We start from the raw sequence: 10,576 nt of genomic DNA, 5'->3' as shown, positions 1-10,576 counted from the left end.
TTCAGAGGTACAACAGGATCTGGGACCCGGGCTTGCCCCGAGGAGGAACATCTCATGGCTCTCGTCCTCCGCAGAGCCTGATTCCGAAAAGGCACACGTCCGGCTCCTTGTCCCACACGGAAGGTGGCAGCCCTGAAAGCTGTTGCTGGTCTTCACCGTCCCCCTGCAGCCTATTCACAGGTACAACAGCATCTGGGACCCGGGCTTGCCCAGAGGAGGAACATCTCATGGCTCTCGTCCTTGCCAGAGCCTGTTTCGAAAAGGCACACGTCCGGCTCCTTGTCCCACACGGAAGGTGGCAGCCCTGAAAGCTGTTGCTGGTCTTCACCGTCCCCCTGCAGCCTATTCAGAGGTACAACAGGATCTGGGACCCGGGCTTGCCCAGAGGAGGAACATCTCATGGCTCTCGTCCTCGGCAGAGCCTGATTCCGAAAAGGCACACGTCCGGCTCCTTGTCCCACACGGAAGGTGGCAGCCCTGAAAGCTGTTCCTGGTCTTCACCGTCCCCCTGCAGCCTATTCACAGGCACAACAGGATCTGGGACCCAGGCTTGCCCAGAGAAGGAACATCTCATGGCTCTCGTCCTCGACAGGGCCTCTTTCCGAAAAGGCACACGTCTGGCTCCTTGTCCCACACGGAAGGTGGCAGCCCTGAAAGCTGTTGCTGGTCTTCACCGTCCCCCTGCAGCCTATTCAGAGGCACAACAGGATTCAGGACCCGGGCTTGCCCTGAGGAGGAACATCTCATGGATCTCGTCCTCGGCAGAGCCTGATTCCGAAAAGGCACACGTCCGGCTCCTTGTCCCACACGGAAGGTGGCAGCCCTGAAAGCTGTTGCTGGTCTTCACCGTCCCCCTGCAGCCTATTCACAGGTACAACAGGATTCAGGACCCGGGCTTGCCCAGAGGAGGAACATCTGATGGCTCTCGTCCTCGGCAGAGCCTGATTCCGAAAAGGCACACGTCCGGCTCCTTGTCCCACACGGAAGGTGGCAGCCCTGAAAGCTGTTGCTGCTCTTCACCGTCCCCCTGCAGCCTATTACAGGTACAACAGGATCTGGGACCCGGGCTTGCCCAGAGGAGGAACATCTCATGGCTCTCGTCCTCGGCAGAGCCTGATTCCGAAAAAGCACACGTCCGGCTCCTTATCCCACACGGAAGGTGGCAGCCCTGAAAGCTGTTGCTGGTCTTCACCGTCCCCCTGCAGCCTATTCACAGGTACAACAGCATCTGGGACCCGGGCTTGCTGAGAGGAGGAACATCTCATGGCTCTCGTCCTCGGCAGAGCCTGATTCCGAAAAGGCACACGTCCGGCTCCTTGTCCCACACGGAAGGTGGCAGCCCTGAAAGCTGTTGCTGGTCTTCACCGTCCCCCTGCAGCCTATTACAGGTACAACAGGATCTGGGACCCGGGCTTGCCCAGAGGAGGAACATCTCATGGCTCTCGTCCTCGGCAGAGCCTGATTCCGAAAAAGCACACGTCCGGCTCCTTCTCCCACACGGAAGGTGGCAGCCCTGAGAGCTGTTGCTGGTCTTCACCGTCCCCCTGCAGCCTATTCAGAGGTACAACAGGATCTGGGACCCGGGCTTGCCCAGAGGAGGAACATCTCATGGCTCTCGTCCTCGGCAGAGCCTGATTCCGAAAAGGCACACGTCCGGCTCCTTGTCCCACACGGAAGGTGGCAGCCCTGAAAGCTGTTCCTGGTCTTCACCGTCCCCCTGCAGCCTATTCACAGGCACAACAGGATCTGGGACCCAGGCTTGCCCAGAGAAGGAACATCTCATGGCTCTCGTCCTCGGCAGAGCCTGATTCCGAAAAGGCACACGTCCGGCTCCTTGTCCCACACGGAAGGTGGCAGCCCTGAAAGCTGTTGCTGGTCTTCACCGTCCCCCTGCAGCCTATTCACAGGCACAACAGGATCTGGGACCCGGGCTTGCCCCGAGGAGGAACATCTCATGGTTCTCGTCCTCGGCAGAGCCTGATTCCGAAAAGGCACAAGTCCGGCTCCTTGTCCCACACGGAAGGTGGCAGCCCTGAAAGCTGTTGCTGGTCTTCACCGTCCCCCTGCAGCTTATTCAGAGGCACAACAGGATTCAGGACCCGGGCTTGCCCTGAGGAGGAACATCTCATGGATCTCGTCCTCGGCAGAGCCTGATTCCGAAAAGGCACACGTCCGGCTCCTTGTCCCACACGGAAGGTGGCAGCCCTGAAAGCTGTTGCTGGTCTTCACCGTCCCCCTGCAGCCTATTCACAGGTACAACAGCATCTGGGACCCGGGCTTGCTGAGAGGAGGAACATCTCATGGCTCTCGTCCTCGGCAGAGCCTGATTCCGAAAAGGCACACGTCCGGCTCCTTGTCCCACACGGAAGGTGGCAGCCCTGAAAGCTGTTGCTGGTCTTCACCGTCCCCCTGCAGCCTATTACAGGTACAACAGCATCTGGGACCCGGGCTTGCTGAGAGGAGGAACATCTCATGGCTCTCGTCCTCGGCAGAGCCTGATTCCGAAAAGGCACACGTCCGGCTCCTTGTCCCACACGGAAGGTGGCAGCCCTGAAAGCTGTTGCTGGTCTTCACCGTCCCCCTGCAGCCTATTACAGGTACAACAGGATCTGGGACCCGGGCTTGCCCAGAGGAGGAACATCTCATGGCTCTCGTCCTCGGCAGAGCCTGATTCCGAAAAGGCACACGTCCGGCTCCTTGTCCCACACGGAAGGTGGCAGCCCTGAGATCTGTTGCTGGTCTTCACCGTCCCCCTGCAGCCTATTCAGAGGTACAACAGGATCTGGGACCCGGGCTTGCCCAGAGGAGGAACATCTCATGGCTCTCGTCCTCGGCAGAGCCTGATTCCGAAAAGGCACACGTCCGGCTCCTTGTCCCACACGGAAGGTGGCAGCCCTGAAAGCTGTTCCTGGTCTTCACCGTCCCCCTGCAGCCTATTCACAGGCACAACAGGATCTGGGACCCAGGCTTGCCCAGAGAAGGAACATCTCATGGCTCTCGTCCTCGGCAGAGACTGATTCCGAAAAGGCACACGTCCGGCTCCTTGTCCCACACGGAAGGTGGCAGCCCTGAAAGCTGTTGCTGGTCTTCACCATCCCCCTGCAGCCTATTCACAGGTACAACAGGATCTGGGACCCGGGCTTGCCCAGAGGAGGAACATCTCATGGCTCTCGTCCTCGGCAGAGCCTGATTCCGAAAAGGCACACGTCCGGCTCCTTGTCCCACACGGAAGGTGGCAGCCCTGAAAGCTGTTGCTGGTCTTCACCGTCCCCCTGCAGCCTATTCACAGGCACAACAGGATTCGGGACCCGGGCATGCCCAGAGGAGGAACATCTCATGGCTCTCGTCCTCGGCAGAGCCTGATTCCGAAAAGGCACACGTCCGGCTCCTTGTCCCACACGGAAGGTGGCAGCCCTGAAAGCTGTTGCTGGTCTTCACCATCCCCCTGCAGCCTATTCACAGGCACAACAGGATTCGGGACCCGGGCATGCCCAGAGGAGGAACATCTCCTGGATCTCGTCCTCGGCAGAGCCTGATTCCGAAAAGGCACACGTCCGGCTCCTTGTCCCACACGGAAGGTGGCAGCCCTGAAAGCTGTTGCTGGTCTTCACCGTCCCCCTGCAGCCTATTCACAGGCACAACAGGATCTGGGACCCGGGCTTGCCCCGAGGAGGAACATCTCATGGTTCTCGTCCTCGGCAGAGCCTGATTCCGAAAAGGCACAAGTCCGGCTCCTTGTCCCACACGGAAGGTGGCAGCCCTGAAAGCTGTTGCTGGTCTTCACCGTCCCCCTGCAGCCTATTCAGAGGCACAACAGGATTCAGGACCCGGGCTTGCCCTGAGGAGGAACATCTCATGGATCTCGTCCTCGGCAGAGCCTGATTCCGAAAAGGCACACGTCCGGCTCCTTGTCCCACACGGAAGGTGGCAGCCCTGAAAGCTGTTGCTGGTCTTCACCGTCCCCCTGCAGCCTATTCACAGGTACAACAGCATCTGGGACCCGGGCTTGCTGAGAGGAGGAACATCTCATGGCTCTCGTCCTCGGCAGAGCCTGATTCCGAAAAGGCACACGTCCGGCTCCTTGTCCCACACGGAAGGTGGCAGCCCTGAAAGCTGTTGCTGGTCTTCACCGTCCCCCTGCAGCCTATTACAGGTACAACAGGATCTGGGACCCGGGCTTGCCCAGAGGAGGAACATCTCATGGCTCTCGTCCTCGGCAGAGCCTGATTCCAAAAAAGCACACGTCCGGCTCCTTCTCCCACACGGAAGGTGGCAGCCCTGAAAGCTGTTGCTGGTCTTCACCGTCCCCCTGCAGCCTATTCACAGGTACAACAGGATCTGGGACCCGGGCTTGCTGAGAGGAGGAACATCTCATGGCTCTCGTCCTCGGCAGAGCCTGATTCCGAAAAGGCACACGTCCGGCTCCTTGTCCCACACGGAAGGTGGCAGCCCTGAAAGCTGTTGCTGGTCTTCACCGTCCCCCTGCAGCCTATTACAGGTACAACAGGATCTGGGACCCGGGCTTGCCCAGAGGAGGAACATCTCATGGCTCTCGTCCTCGGCAGAGCCTAATTCCGAAAAAGCACACGTCCGGCTCCTTATCCCACACGGAAGGTGGCAGCCCTGAAAGCTGTTGCTGGTCTTCACCGTCCCCCTGCAGCCTATTCTCAGGTACAACAGGATCTGGCACCCGGGCTTGCCCAGATGAGGAACATCTCATGGATCTCTTCCTCGGCAGAGCATGATTCCGAAAAGGCACACGTCCGGCTCCTTGTCCCACACGGAAGGTGGCAGCCCTGAAAGCTGTTGCTGGTCTTCACCGTCCACCTGCAGCCTATTCACAGGCACAACAGGATTCGGGACCCGGGCATGCCCAGAGGAGGAACATCTCCTGGATCTCGTCCTCGGCAGAGCCTGATTCCGAAAAGGCACACGTCCGGCTCCTTGTCCCACACGGAAGGTGGCAGCCCTGAAAGCTGTTGCTGGTCTTCACCGTCCCCCTGCAGCCTATTCAGAGGCACAACAGGATTCAGGACCCGGGCATGCCCAGAGGAGGAACATCTCATGGCTCTCGTCCTCGGCAGAGCCTGATTCCGAAAAGGCACACGTCCGGCTCCTTGTCCCACACGGAAGGTGGCAGCCCTGAAAGCTGTTGCTGGTCTTCCCCGTCCCCCCGCAGCCTATTCACAGGCACAACAGGATTCAGGACCCGGGCATGCCCAGAGGAGGAACATCTCATGGCTCTCGTCCTCGGCAGAGCCTGATTCCGAAAAGGCACACGTCCGGCTCGTTTTCCCACACGGAAGGTGGCAGGCCTGAAAGCTGCTGCTGGTCTTCACCGTTCCCATGCAGCCTATTCACAGGCACAACAGGATCTGGGACCCGGGCTTGCCCAAAGGAGGAACATCTCATGGCTCTCGCCCTCGGCAGAGCCTGATTCCGAAAAGGCACATGTCCGGCTCCTTGTCCCACACGGAAGGTGGCAGCCCTGAAAGCTGTTGCTGGTCTTCAACGTCCCCCTGCAGCCTATTCACAGGCACAACAGGATTCAGGACCCGGGCTTGCCCAGAGGAGGAACATCTCATGGCTCTCGTCCTCGGCAGAGCCTGATTCCGAAAAGGCACACGTCCGGCTCCTTGTCCCACACGGAAGGTGGCAGCCCTGAAAGCTGTTGCTGGTCTTCACCGTCCCCCTGCAGCCTATTCACAGGTACAAAAGGATCTGGGACCCGGGCTTGCCCTCAGCAGGAACATCTCATGGCTCTCGTCCTCGGCAGAGCCTGATTCCGAAAAGGCACACGTCCGGCTCCTTATCCCACACGGAAGGTGGCAGCCCTGAAAGCTGTTGCTGGTCTTCACCGTCCCCCTGCAGCCTATTCACAGGCACAACAGGATCTGGGACCCGGGCTTGCCCAGAGGAGGAACATCTCACGGCTCTCGTCCTCGGCAGAGCCTGATTCCGAAAAGGCACACGTCCGGCTCCTTCTCCCACACGGAAGGTGGCAGCCCTAAAAGCTGTTGCTGGTCTTCACCGTCCCCATGCAGCCTATTCACAGGCACAACAGGATCTGGGACCCGGGCTTGCCCAGAGGAGGAACATCTCATGGCTCTCGCCCTCGGCAGAGCCTGATTCCTAAAAGGCACACGTCCGGCTCCTTGTCCCACACGGAAGGTGGCAGCCCTGAAAGCTGTTGCTGGTCTTCACCGTCCCCCTGCAGCCTATTCAGAGGTACAACAGGATCTGGGACCCGGGCTTGCCCAGAGGAGGAACATCTCATGGCTCTCGTCCTCGGCAGAGCCTGATTCCGAAAAGGCACACGTCCGGCTCCTTGTCCCACACGGAAGGTGGCAGCCCTGAAAGCTGTTGCTGGTCTTCACCGTCCCCCTGCAGCCTATTCACAGGCACAACATGATCTGGGACCCAGGCTTGCCCAGAGAAGGAACATCTCATGGCTCTCGTCCTCGGCAGAGACTGATTCCGAAAAGGCACACGTCCGGCTCCTTGTCCCACACGGAAGGTGGCAGCCCTGAAAGCTGTTGCTGGTCTTCACCATCCCCCTGCAGCCTATTCACAGGTACAACAGGATCTGGGACCCGGGCTTGCCCAGAGGAGGAACATCTCATGGCTCTCGTCCTTGGCAGAGCCTGATTCGGAAAAGGCACACGTCCGGCTCCTTGTCCCACACGGAAGGTGGCAGCCCTGAAAGCTGTTGCTGGTCTTCACCGTCCACCTGCAGCCTATTCACAGGCACAACAGGATTCGGGACCCGGGCATGCCCAGAGGAGGAACATCTCCTGGATCTCGTCCTCGGCAGAGCCTGATTCCGAAAAGGCACACGTCCGGCTCCTTGTCCCACACGGAAGGTGACAGCCCTGAAAGCTGTTGCTGGTCTTCACCGTCCCCCTGCAGCCTATTCACAGGCACAACAGGATCTGGGACCCGGGCTTGCCCCGAGGAGGAACATCTCATGGTTCTAGTCCTCGGCAGAGCCTGATTCCGAAAAGGCACACGTCCGGCTCCTTGTCCCACACGGAAGGTGGCAGCCCTGAAAGCTGTTGCTGGTCTTCACCATCCCCATGCAGCCTATTCACAGGCACAACAGGATCTGGGACCCGGGCTTGCCCAGAGGAGGAACATCTCATGGCTCTCGTCCTCGGCAGAGCCTGATTCCGAAAAGGCACACGTCCGGCTCCTTGTCCCACACGGAAGGTGACAGCCCTGAAAGCTGTTGCTGGTCTTCACCGTCCCCCTGCAGCCTATTCACAGGTACAACAGGATCTGGGACCCGGGCTTGCCCAGAGGAGGGACATCTCATGGCTCTCGTCCTCGGCAGAGCCTGATTCCGAAAAGGCACTTGTCCGGCTCCTTGTCCCACACGGAAGGTGGCAGCCCTGAAAGCTGTTGCTGGTCTTCACCGTCCCCCTGCAGCCTATTCACAGGCACAACAGGATCTGGGACACGGGCTTGCCCCGAGGAGGAACATCTCATGGCTCTCGTCCTCGGCAGAGCCTGATTACGAAAAGGCACACGTCCGGCTCCTTGTCCCACACGGAAGGTGGCAGCCCTGAAAGCTGTTGCTGGTCTTCACCATCCCCATGCAGCCTAGTCACAGGCACAACAGGATCTGGGACCCGGGCTTGCCCAGAGGAGGAACATCTCATGGCTCTCGTCCTCGGCAGAGCCTGATTCCGAAAAGGCACACGTCCGGCTCCTTGTCCCACACGGAAGGTGGCAGCCCTGAAAGCTGTTGCTGGTCTTCACCGTCCCCCTGCAGCCTATTCACAGGCATAACAGGATCTGGGACCCGGGCATGCCCAGAGGAGGAACATCTCATGGCTCTCGTCCTCGGCAGAGCCTGATTCCGAAAAGGCACACGTCCGGCTCCTTGTCCCACACGGAAGGTGACAGCCCTGAAAGCTGTTGCTGGTCTTCACCGTCCCCCTGCAGCCTATTCACAGGTACAACAGGATCTGGGACCCGGGCTTGCCCAGAGGAGGAACATCTCATGGCTCTCGTCCTCGGCAGAGCCTGATTCCGAAAAGGCACACGTCCGGCTGGTTTTCCCACACGGAAGGTGGCAGCCCTGAGAGCTGTTGCTGGTCTTCACTGTCCCCATGCAGCCTATTCACAGGCACAACAGGATCTGGGACCCGGGCTTGCCCAGAGGAGGAACATCTCATGGCTCTCGCCCTCGGCAGAGCCTGATTCTGAAAAGGCACACGTCCGGCTCCTTGTCCCACACGGAAGGTGGCAGCCCTGAAAGCTGTTGCTGGTCTTCAACGTCCCCCTGCAGCCTATTCAGAGGCACAACAGGATTCAGGACCCGGGCATGCCCAGAGGAGGAACATCTCATGGATCTCTTCCTCGGCAGAGCCTGATTCCGAAAAGGCACACGTCCGGCTCCTTGTCCCACACGGAAGGTGGCAGCCCTGAAAGATGTTGCTGGTTTTCACCGTCCCCCTGCAGCCTATTCAGAGGTACAACAGGATCTGGGACCCGGGCTTGCCCCGAGGAGGAACATCTCATGGCTCTCGTCCTCCGCAGAGCCTGATTCCGAAAAGGCACACGTCCGGCTCCTTGTCCCACACGGAAGGTGGCAGCCCTGAAAGCTGTTGCTGGTCTTCACCGTCCCCCTGCAGCCTATTCACAGGTACAACAGCATCTGGGACCCGGGCTTGCCCAGAGGAGGAACATCTCATGGCTCTCGTCCTTGCCAGAGCCTGTTTCGAAAAGGCACACGTCCGGCTCCTTGTCCCACACGGAAGGTGGCAGCCCTGAAAGCTGTTGCTGGTCTTCACCGTCCCCCTGCAGCCTATTCAGAGGTACAACAGGATCTGGGACCCGGGCTTGCCCAGAGGAGGAACATCTCATGGCTCTCGTCCTCGGCAGAGCCTGATTCCGAAAAGGCACACGTCCGGCTCCTTGTCCCACACGGAAGGTGGCAGCCCTGAAAGCTGTTGCTGGTCTTCACCGTCCCCCTGCAGCCTATTCACAGGCACAACAGGATCTGGGACCCAGGCTTGCCCAGAGAAGGAACATCTCATGGCTCTCGTCCTCGACAGGGCCTCTTTCCGAAAAGGCACACGTCCGGCTCCTTGTCCCACACGGAAGGTGGCAGCCCTGAAAGCTGTTGCTGGTCTTCACCGTCCCCCTGCAGCCTATTCAGAGGCACAACAGGATTCAGGACCCGGGCTTGCCCTGAGGAGGAACATCTCATGGATCTCGTCCTCGGCAGAGCCTGATTCCGAAAAGGCACACGTCCGGCTCCTTGTCCCACACGGAAGGTGGCAGCCCTGAAAGCTGTTGCTGGTCTTCACCGTCCCCCTGCAGCCTATTCACAGGTACAACAGGATTCAGGACCCGGGCTTGCCCAGTGGAGGAACTTCTGATGGCTCTCGTCCTCGGCAGAGCCTGATTCCGAAAAGGCACACGTCCGGCTCCTTGTCCCACACGGAAGGTGGCAGCCCTGAAAGCTGTTGCTGCTCTTCACCGTCCCCCTGCAGCCTATTACAGGTACAACAGGATCTGGGACCCGGGCTTGCCCAGAGGAGGAACATCTCATGGCTCTCGTCCTCGGCAGAGCCTGATTCCGAAAAAGCACACGTCCGGCTCCTTATCCCACACGGAAGGTGGCAGCCCTGAAAGCTGTTGCTGGTCTTCACCGTCCCCCTGCAGCCTATTCACAGGTACAACAGCATCTGGGACCCGGGCTTGCTGAGAGGAGGAACATCTCATGGCTCTCGTCCTCGGCAGAGCCTGATTCCGAAAAGGCACACGTCCGGCTCCTTGTCCCACACGGAAGGTGGCAGCCCTGAAAGCTGTTGCTGGTCTTCACCGTCCCCCTGCAGCCTATTACAGGTACAACAGGATCTGGGACCCGGGCTTGCCCAGAGGAGGAACATCTCATGGCTCTCGTCCTCGGCAGAGCCTGATTCCGAAAAAGCACAAGTCCGGCTCCTTCTCCCACACGGAAGGTGGCAGCCCTGAGAGCTGTTGCTGGTCTTCACCGTCCCCCTGCAGCCTATTCAGAGGTACAACAGGATCTGGGACCCGGGCTTGCCCAGAGGAGGAACATCTCATGGCTCTCGTCCTCGGCAGAGCCTGATTCCGAAAAGGCACACGTCCGGCTCCTTGTCCCACACGGAAGGTGGCAGCCCTGAAAGCTGTTCCTGGTCTTCACCGTCCCCCTGCAGCCTATTCACAGGCACAACAGGATCTGGGACCCAGGCTTGCCCAGAGAAGGAACATCTCATGGCTCTCGTCCTCGGCAGAGCCTGATTCCGAAAAGGCACACGTCCGGCTCCTTGTCCCACACGGAAGGTGGCAGCCCTGAAAGCTGTTGCTGGTCTTCACCGTCCCCCTGCAGCCTATTCACAGGCACAACAGGATCTGGGACCCGGGCTTGCCCCGAGGAGGAACATCTCATGGTTCTCGTCCTCGGCAGAGCCTGATTCCGAAAAGGCACAAGTCCGGCTCCTTGTCCCACACGGAAGGTGGCAGCCCTGAAAGCTGTTGCTGGTCTTCACCGTCCCCCTGCAGCTTATTCAGAGGCACAACAGGATTCAGGACCCGGGCT

This window comes from Accipiter gentilis, unplaced genomic scaffold, assembly GCF_929443795.1.
Source record: "Accipiter gentilis unplaced genomic scaffold, bAccGen1.1, whole genome shotgun sequence".
NCBI lineage: Eukaryota > Metazoa > Chordata > Aves > Accipitriformes > Accipitridae > Astur > Astur gentilis.
The sequence above is the reverse complement of the archived record's forward strand: the minus strand, read 5'-3'. Positions refer to the sequence as shown.